This window comes from Rhinolophus hipposideros (genome assembly GCF_964194185.1).
Source record: "Rhinolophus hipposideros genome assembly, chromosome: 10".
In the NCBI taxonomy this organism is placed as follows: domain Eukaryota; kingdom Metazoa; phylum Chordata; class Mammalia; order Chiroptera; family Rhinolophidae; genus Rhinolophus; species Rhinolophus hipposideros.
This window is the reverse complement of record NC_138056.1, coordinates 60667865-60675511: the sequence shown is the minus strand read 5'-3', so window position 1 is coordinate 60675511 and position 7647 is coordinate 60667865. Positions and strand designations below refer to the sequence as shown.

General features: G+C 38.2%; 2 pseudogenes across 2 annotated transcripts; both read left to right on the top strand.

The window, feature by feature from the left end:
* The first annotated feature begins 1494 nt into the window (after window positions 1-1494).
* LOC308503441 (tripartite motif-containing protein 51-like) lies at window positions 1495-4303 on the top strand (annotated as a pseudogene). Its single transcript has 2 exons — window positions 1495-1697; window positions 4174-4303. The product of its transcript is annotated as a tripartite motif-containing protein 51-like (transcript).
* Window positions 4304-5360: 1057 nt separating this feature from the next.
* LOC308503754 (large ribosomal subunit protein P1-like) lies at window positions 5361-5712 on the top strand (annotated as a pseudogene). Its single transcript has one exon. The product of its transcript is annotated as a large ribosomal subunit protein P1-like (transcript).
* Window positions 5713-7647: the final 1935 nt, after the last annotated feature.

The following is a 7647-nucleotide window of genomic DNA, read 5'->3' as shown; positions in this document are numbered from 1 at the left end:
AGTAAAAGTCATGATGTTTTAAAATGTGTTAAGGTCTTTGGAGAATAATAAAGCAGTAAGGAGCAAAACAGTACAGGAGCTTAGGGACTGGAGATGAGGATTTGAGTTTTAAACAGGGTGGATAATTGGAGAATGCTGCAGTGAAAAGCTCACATTGCAAAAAAGACCTGCAGAGGAAGGCAACCATAAGGGCATGTACAGGAGGAGAATTCTAGGTGGAAAAAACAGCACGTAGAAAAGAGGAGAGATCTGAGTGAATAAGGAGGAGAATGAAAGGAAATACGTTCAAAAAGATAATGTCAAATCATAAATGAAACCTTATTAGAAGAGGATTTAGCTGGATGAAATACAAGGGAATGAGCATGTCAGTCTGAGGTCATGGTTATACAATGGTTTTAAGTAACTTGCCCCAAATCTCAGAAATAGTGCTAAATAATGAATTTTAATCCAGTCAGTATAAATCTAAAGTCCATCTCTTAAGCATGAACTCTGCTGCTTTTTCACACATTGTCGCATCCCATGTGACGAGAGTTGTGGGGAGCGAGGAGGGCAGTGAAGGGTTAAGAAAAGGCAGTAGTCATGAATTGAGTTTAAGCAGGGCCAAGGGAAGTGCAGCCTCAAGGACTGAGCTCACCTAATCGGGCCTACACATTAACTTTTAATAGTTAGGTGGGGATAAAGCTTGTCAATCTCAAGATCTGTGAATCCCGTACATTACAATAGGAAACTGATTCAAGCCAATCACCCTTGCCTGCAGGCAGCTGAACTGTAAGTCTCAGGATGTCTGTACTTTCCCAAGGGATAAAACCTATATGCATATGAATAGATGGAGAGCACATCATTGAATCTCTTCCCTTGCAGGTTTTGGGAAGGAATGCAGCCACAGAGGCAGAGGCTTTCCTTAGCCTGGGGAAGGTGGGGGGCTGTGCCCACCTCTATAAACCCGTGGGATCTCCTGTTGGTCCCCACTCGACTGCGCCTGGCTTGAGTTCCCCCCCCTCCCAACTTGGGGAATCTTACTCATCATTGGCTGACCAGCCATCTTTCTGGGGCCAAACAGGGAGACATAAGGTGCAAACACAAAGGTGAAGCAAAGTGCTTGAAAGGATCTGTCTCACAGACTCTCCTTGCTTTGGGGGCAGGTACGGAGACAGACGGGTAGGCTGCTGCAGGGCAACAACACATATTCACTGGAAGAGAAGAATCACAAAATTTGATTTTCTTTATTATTGCCTTATCAAACATTTCATTATAAACGAAGTGGATATAATTGATTGAATAAAAACATTTTAATGTTAATGCAAAAAGAGGAGAGAAAATTTTGTGGATTCTGAAAACTGACAAGACTGAGAATTAAATGTTAAATATAATTGATTTTCGTGAGGCAAAGAAGAATCAGCTGATACAATAGGAGATGGATAAAAAGATTCATGTTTTGACTAACTCAATTATGTGAATTTAAAGAGAGAAGCAGTCAGTGATGGGTATGGAAAGATGTCTCCATTTCTCCATGAGAAGGAGCAACATTATTTAGAGAGACTGCAAAAGAAGGGCAAGGAGACTTTTCAGCAACTCAAGAAAAGTAAAGCCAGGATGGCTCACAAGAGGGAGCTTTTAAGAGGAATGTATGAGGAGCTGAAGGAAATGTGCCATAAAACCAGATGCAGAGCTGTTCCTGGTAAGAACTGAGAAGTGGGGTATCAGGAAGCAGGACATTCACGTGCACTGGTGTTCTTTCGGCTGAAATCCACCTCCCTCTTTACATCATGTGTTTTTAAAACCCTATTTTCAAAATGTCAGTTACATTGCTGGGAGGGTATTGCTCCTTCAAGGGACTCTATGAACCAAAGATCTCTCCTATATAATACATAAGAAACAAAACTTTGTGGAACGGGTAAAGAGACCCAACTTATATTCCCCATCTAAAAGTCTATGACATATTTTGGCTTTGTGAAAAGTCACAACATAGTAAGTTGTTTTGACATTTAGGTTAATTAATGGATATGGCAACATGGCGAAATTTGGGATTCTAGACTTGCGTTACTATTATTTTGGGGTCCATCCAGTTTGGCAATAGGGAAAATGCTGGATACTTAATCATGGTTACAGCAAAGTGCAGTGACTCCCTAGGTCTCTTGACCCTTCACTTACAAGAGAAAGTTTTCAAGGATTAGGCTCTACCAAGACATTCATTGATGAAAATATGGTAGACTCGGTTTTTTATTATAGAATAAATAGATAATGCTTCCCAAGAATGAACACAGTGGGGAAATAATAACTTCTGTAACTGTCTCAAAATCTTACACTGGACTTAGTGGAAAATGTTAGGGTCATGCGGGTGATCTTTCCTGATTTATTAAGTATGTTACTCATTTTCAGATATAAGTGGATCACAGGACTATGTAATCCTTTCATAACTGAACATGTCTTCACAATCACATTTAGAACATGAGGACTAAAAGGTAGTGATATTGGGATGGATTTTTCCTGCGAGCACAGCTGCTAGGAGCTTTCCGTCTCCCTCCTCCTCCTCTGATACGTTTTCGGAGCAGTTTCCTGCGAGCACAGCAGTTAGAGGCTTTCCTGTCAAAAGAGTGTTGAGCGATCACAGCTGTTAGGGAACGGACCTCCCCAGTACCCCGGCCAGATTTAACCAATCCCTAGTGTTGCAATAGCTATGGCATGAATCTCCCCCCAAACCCGGAGGCCTAATCTATAAAACAAAGTGCTGGACTCCAGTAAGTGCTCAGTCTTTGGGAACAATGCCTCTGAGCCCTCCAGCGTAATAAAGCTGTGTTCTCCCCGATCTCCGCATGCCGCTTGAGTCTCTCGGTTGTCGCTGCTTTTCTGCAACAGTGAAAAACAGAATATGGTCCAGGCTCCTAAATAGTGAGTTATGCGATGAGTAAGAGGAATGATGTCAAAAATATAAATTTTAGTAAATGGAGCAATGCTCAGATTTAAGGTTAATTATTCAATGTTAAATACAAAATTGTACATTTTTTCAGTATATATAATTTTGAAATATGAAGAGCAGTTTTTTGGCAGTATATTAGATCACTGGAGCTTGTTGGGTTTCTTTGTGTTTTTTAACATAGGACATATTATTTATATAATGTAAACATTTGAATTAATATGTAAAAGTTAAAAGAAGAAATATTTTTACAAATAATAACTAAATGTGAAAACAAAAGAAAATCATTTTACTCACAATCTAAAGAACTACATGTCAAATCTCAAAATGCTGGGCAGCCCCGAGTCAGGACAGAGAACCAGAGGGACTGGTGAAGGGTTTTGCAAAACTCGATTTTAAGAAACCACTTCTGAAATGGATGTACACGGATTTTCATTCAGTTATGCAGAGAAGTGCTTGACTAAGTGGCAAATCTTCACATCTGTTCCGAAATGATGATGGGATTGTTTAGAAACAAGAAATGTTCTTCTGATTCTAATTTTTGATAAGTGAAAAGAGTTCAGGGCATATTATGGGTTGGACATTTTGCTATGAAAAGTGAACCCAGAGAAATGACTTATATTTGATGCTCAGCGTTAGAATTTCAAAAAATGTTCAATGTCTGTAGTTAGGAATTTGTTTGTTCCACAGACATATTGGTCATCTCTGTCCTTTATTAGAGATGACAACCAAATTGTCCTTGTTGTGACCTCATAGGTCCCAGTAAAGTAACTTCTTGAAACAACACTTTTTCTTCAGGACTTTAACTTCCCTTTATTTACATATAAATAAAAACATGTCTACATGTGTTTTGCTTTGTTTTATTTTTGTTTGTTTGTTTTCCAGTGACTATTACTTTGCATCATGAAAGAACTAATAGTCATTCTTCCTGTATGGAGACTTGAGAATCATGAGTGTGGGATGTGATCTTCAGGAAGCACTGTGCATTGCTCTAAGACTGGAGTGTTTTCTTGCATGGGGTGCTCAGACTTTTACATCTGGTAGATATGACTGGGAGATAGACATGGAAGACTCTCGGAATTTGGCTTTAGGAGTCTGCAGTGATTATTGGAAAGAGAAGAATAGGAATTTCCACATAGATGAAGAGAAGGGACTATTTGTTCCTGTGTGTGTTAAGAAAGACATCCACTTCCTCCCTATTGTCTTCATCACCTCCCTATTTTTATTGCAATATGTGCCAAGGCCTATTGACTGAATAGGAGTATTCCTGGAGGATGAAGGTAGAACCATTAGCTTTGTAGATGGTGCTCAAAGTTCCCTGATAGGTAGCACCCTTCTTGCTCCTTCTCTCCTCATTTCAGACCTATCTTTTGCTGTTGTCACTTCTGACCAGAGACAAATCGGGAATCTGTCCATATGCTGGAGAAATCCCACTATCTAACGAAGCCCTTTTCCTTGTGCCTTGTCAAATAAGACAAATATATTATATTGTACTGTTTTTAGTTTCCTTCTATGTCATGAAAATCCGTTTACTGTTTTATTAAATATAGCGATAACACTAAATAGATATATATCAATTTGTTCTTTATTCATTGTGGGAAAATCATCACCCATGATGCATGGCATAGAATACATTTTGCTTTATTTCTGAACTGTCATCAGGAAGTAAATAATAGATGACAGGGGTGTCTGAAAAAGGTAAAATTCAATGCAAAAGACCAGGCACCATTCTCTTTCCCAACAAACATAGTTTAAAGACCCAGTGGCAATCTGGAAATAATTTCCTACTTTCCCTTCATCTAACTATATTCTCCTTATCCATCATGTCTCAATTTAATAATCCGTAGTTTGAATTAACCTTATTTGAACACTTACGCTGTGTATTCCTTTGTAATTCTCACCACGTTTACACATACATAAGCATTATCAGTATCCTCTACTAGACTGAAAATCACATGATGGTTAGACCAGGACTCTCCTTGTCTTGCCTAGTAGTTTCATCTAGAGCTACTTATTCACACATTCCACTACCTATGTAGTACATCATGCCCCATATCTCATTATCACTCTCCTAGTTTCCCTTTATGTATCTATCTGCGAAGGCCTCTGTGTCATTTCCCCAAATCTATCATCCCGTTCACTCTCTCTTCAGCTTAATTGTGATTAATCTGCTGACTAAACTCTTCATCAAATATCTAACCTCAATTACTACATTTTCATTTATAGAGTTTCTGTTTTTTCTTCTTCAATATGACAAGCACATTCCACCCCGTTTGTTCAGGTGTGTGAAAACTCAAATGGAAAAGAAGGTTGTCGTGAGCCCCTTTCCTCAGCTGCCGGTAAGATACTCGGTCCTTCCCAGGAAGCTAAGGCCACGTTGGGGTGAGGCCCTCACTTCCTCCAGCGACTAGCACGGCGCCCGTCCGGCAGCTCTCGCCCCGCACTCGCCTGCACCATGGCCTCTGTCTCGGAGCTCGCCTGCATCTACTCTGGCCTCATCCTGCACGACAGTGAGATGACAGTCACGGAGGATAAGATGAATGCCCTCATTAAAGCAGCCCGTGTAAATGTCGAACCTTTCTGGCCAGGCTTGTTTGCGAAGGCTCTGGCCAAAGTTGAGGTCGGGAGCCTCATCTGCAATGTAGGGACTGCGGGACCTGCCCAGCCCCTGGCGCTGCCCCAGCAGGAGGTCCTGCCCCCTCCACCACTGCTGCCCCAGCTGAGGAGAAGAAAATGAAGCAGAGAAAGAAGAACCTGAGGAATTTGATGATGACATGGGCTTTGGTGTTTTTGACTAAACCTCTTGTAATATGTTCAATGGAGAGCTGAACTCTGGAAAAAAAAAAAGATTGTCTTTTTGTAACTTTAACATTGATCCCTCTGACATTTCATAACGTGAAATATTTCATTGTAACATGGAATACATATAATGTATGGAATATATGTAAATGGATATATGTAAATTATGGTGATATACGTAAAAATAATGTTTTCTACAAGGTTAAGTGAAAATCATTATTCATTACCCATTTCTTGGAATATATGTTGTAGCTACTCCCTTACTTTTGAAATACCAGGTGAAAGACTACAAGGATGTACATAAATACAATAGCCTTTAGTATATTCCAATTTTATATAACTAGTGGTGGTTTTCAATATGGCTCCATAACTATGGAAATGTTTTGTTCTTCAGGATTTTACATTTCTTCATTTATAATGAACATAAATATTTGTCCCTTGAAAAAAACATTGAGTAAACAGTAATACTCTAAAAGCTCTCAATTGTCTGTCACCGGTGGTGTCTAATTCACTTTTTGGTCAACTGTTTATACCAAAGTGTTTATATACCAAACTGTTTAATATCCACAATTCCTTTAAGCAACATCAGGTCTAGCAATATTTCTAATAGAATTTCTCACAAACAAGGATATATACAAAAGGATGTATTTTGTAACATTTTAAGTAGCTAAATAAATAAATACATAAATAAATAAATACATAAACAATAAAGAATGTTCCGAAATATGGTGTAACATTTAATAAAATATACTACATATTACTAACCTGATAATGTGACAATATTCTGTACTCACTAGTTTATTCCATATTTTGTATGTTTTTAACTAATGGATTTCATTAATGTTCTTTTTTTTTTAGTTTCAGGTGTACAAAACAATGTAATAGTTAGACATTTATCATTTATATCCCTCACACAGTGATAACCTCTCTCTCCCCATCTCTACCCCTCTGACATCCCATACAGCCATTACATTTCCACTGTCTCTATTCCTAATGCTGTACTCCACTTCCTGTAACTATATATGTATACATATATATGTATATATATGTATATATATATCAAATTATAGTTGACATTCATTATTGTTCAGCTTCAGCTTCAGGTGTACAGCGCAGTGATCAGGCATCTATATTATCCCTGAGGTGGTCTCCCTAATGAGATAAGTGTCCATCGGATACCCTACAAAATCTTTACAACATTATTGATTACATTCCCCAAATGCAGTTTCATATGCCCGTGGCAATCTTGTGGTTACCAAGGATTTTATTAATATTCTCAAACAAAGACTTCTACATGATAAAAATTGCTGCAAGACAATTCACAGTACTGTCTGATATCAAATTAAAAATAAAATTCACTGATGTCAGTCAAGTTCACAGTAAATGATCGTAGAGACTAAAATTTTGATTTATTGCCAGTACAATCAGAAATGTTTACTATCATAATCAATCCTTTGGGTGAGAGAAGGTATACCCAGGGTATTCACTCTGTAGATGGCCCTGCATGGTAAATCTGGAATGGAACAGGAGACTTATTTTTGTATTTAAATATAATGGCATACAAAATCTTTACAACATTATTGATTATATTCCCCTAACAGACTCATATCCCAGTGGCAATATTCTGGTTACCAGTTTGTGCTTTCTAATCCCCTCACTTTCTCCCTCACCTCGCCGAACCTCCATCTAGCAACCCTTAGTATTTTCTCTATACCGTATCTCTGAGATTGTTTCTGATTAGTTTGCTCATTTATTCTATTATTTAGAATCCACATATAAGTGAGATCATAGGGTATTTGTCTTTCTCCATCAGACTTATTTCACTTAGCATAATATTCTCTAGATCCATCCATATCATTGCAAATGGTAAGATTTCATTCTTTTTTACGGCTGAGTAATATTCCATTGTATAAATGTACCACAGTTTCTTAATC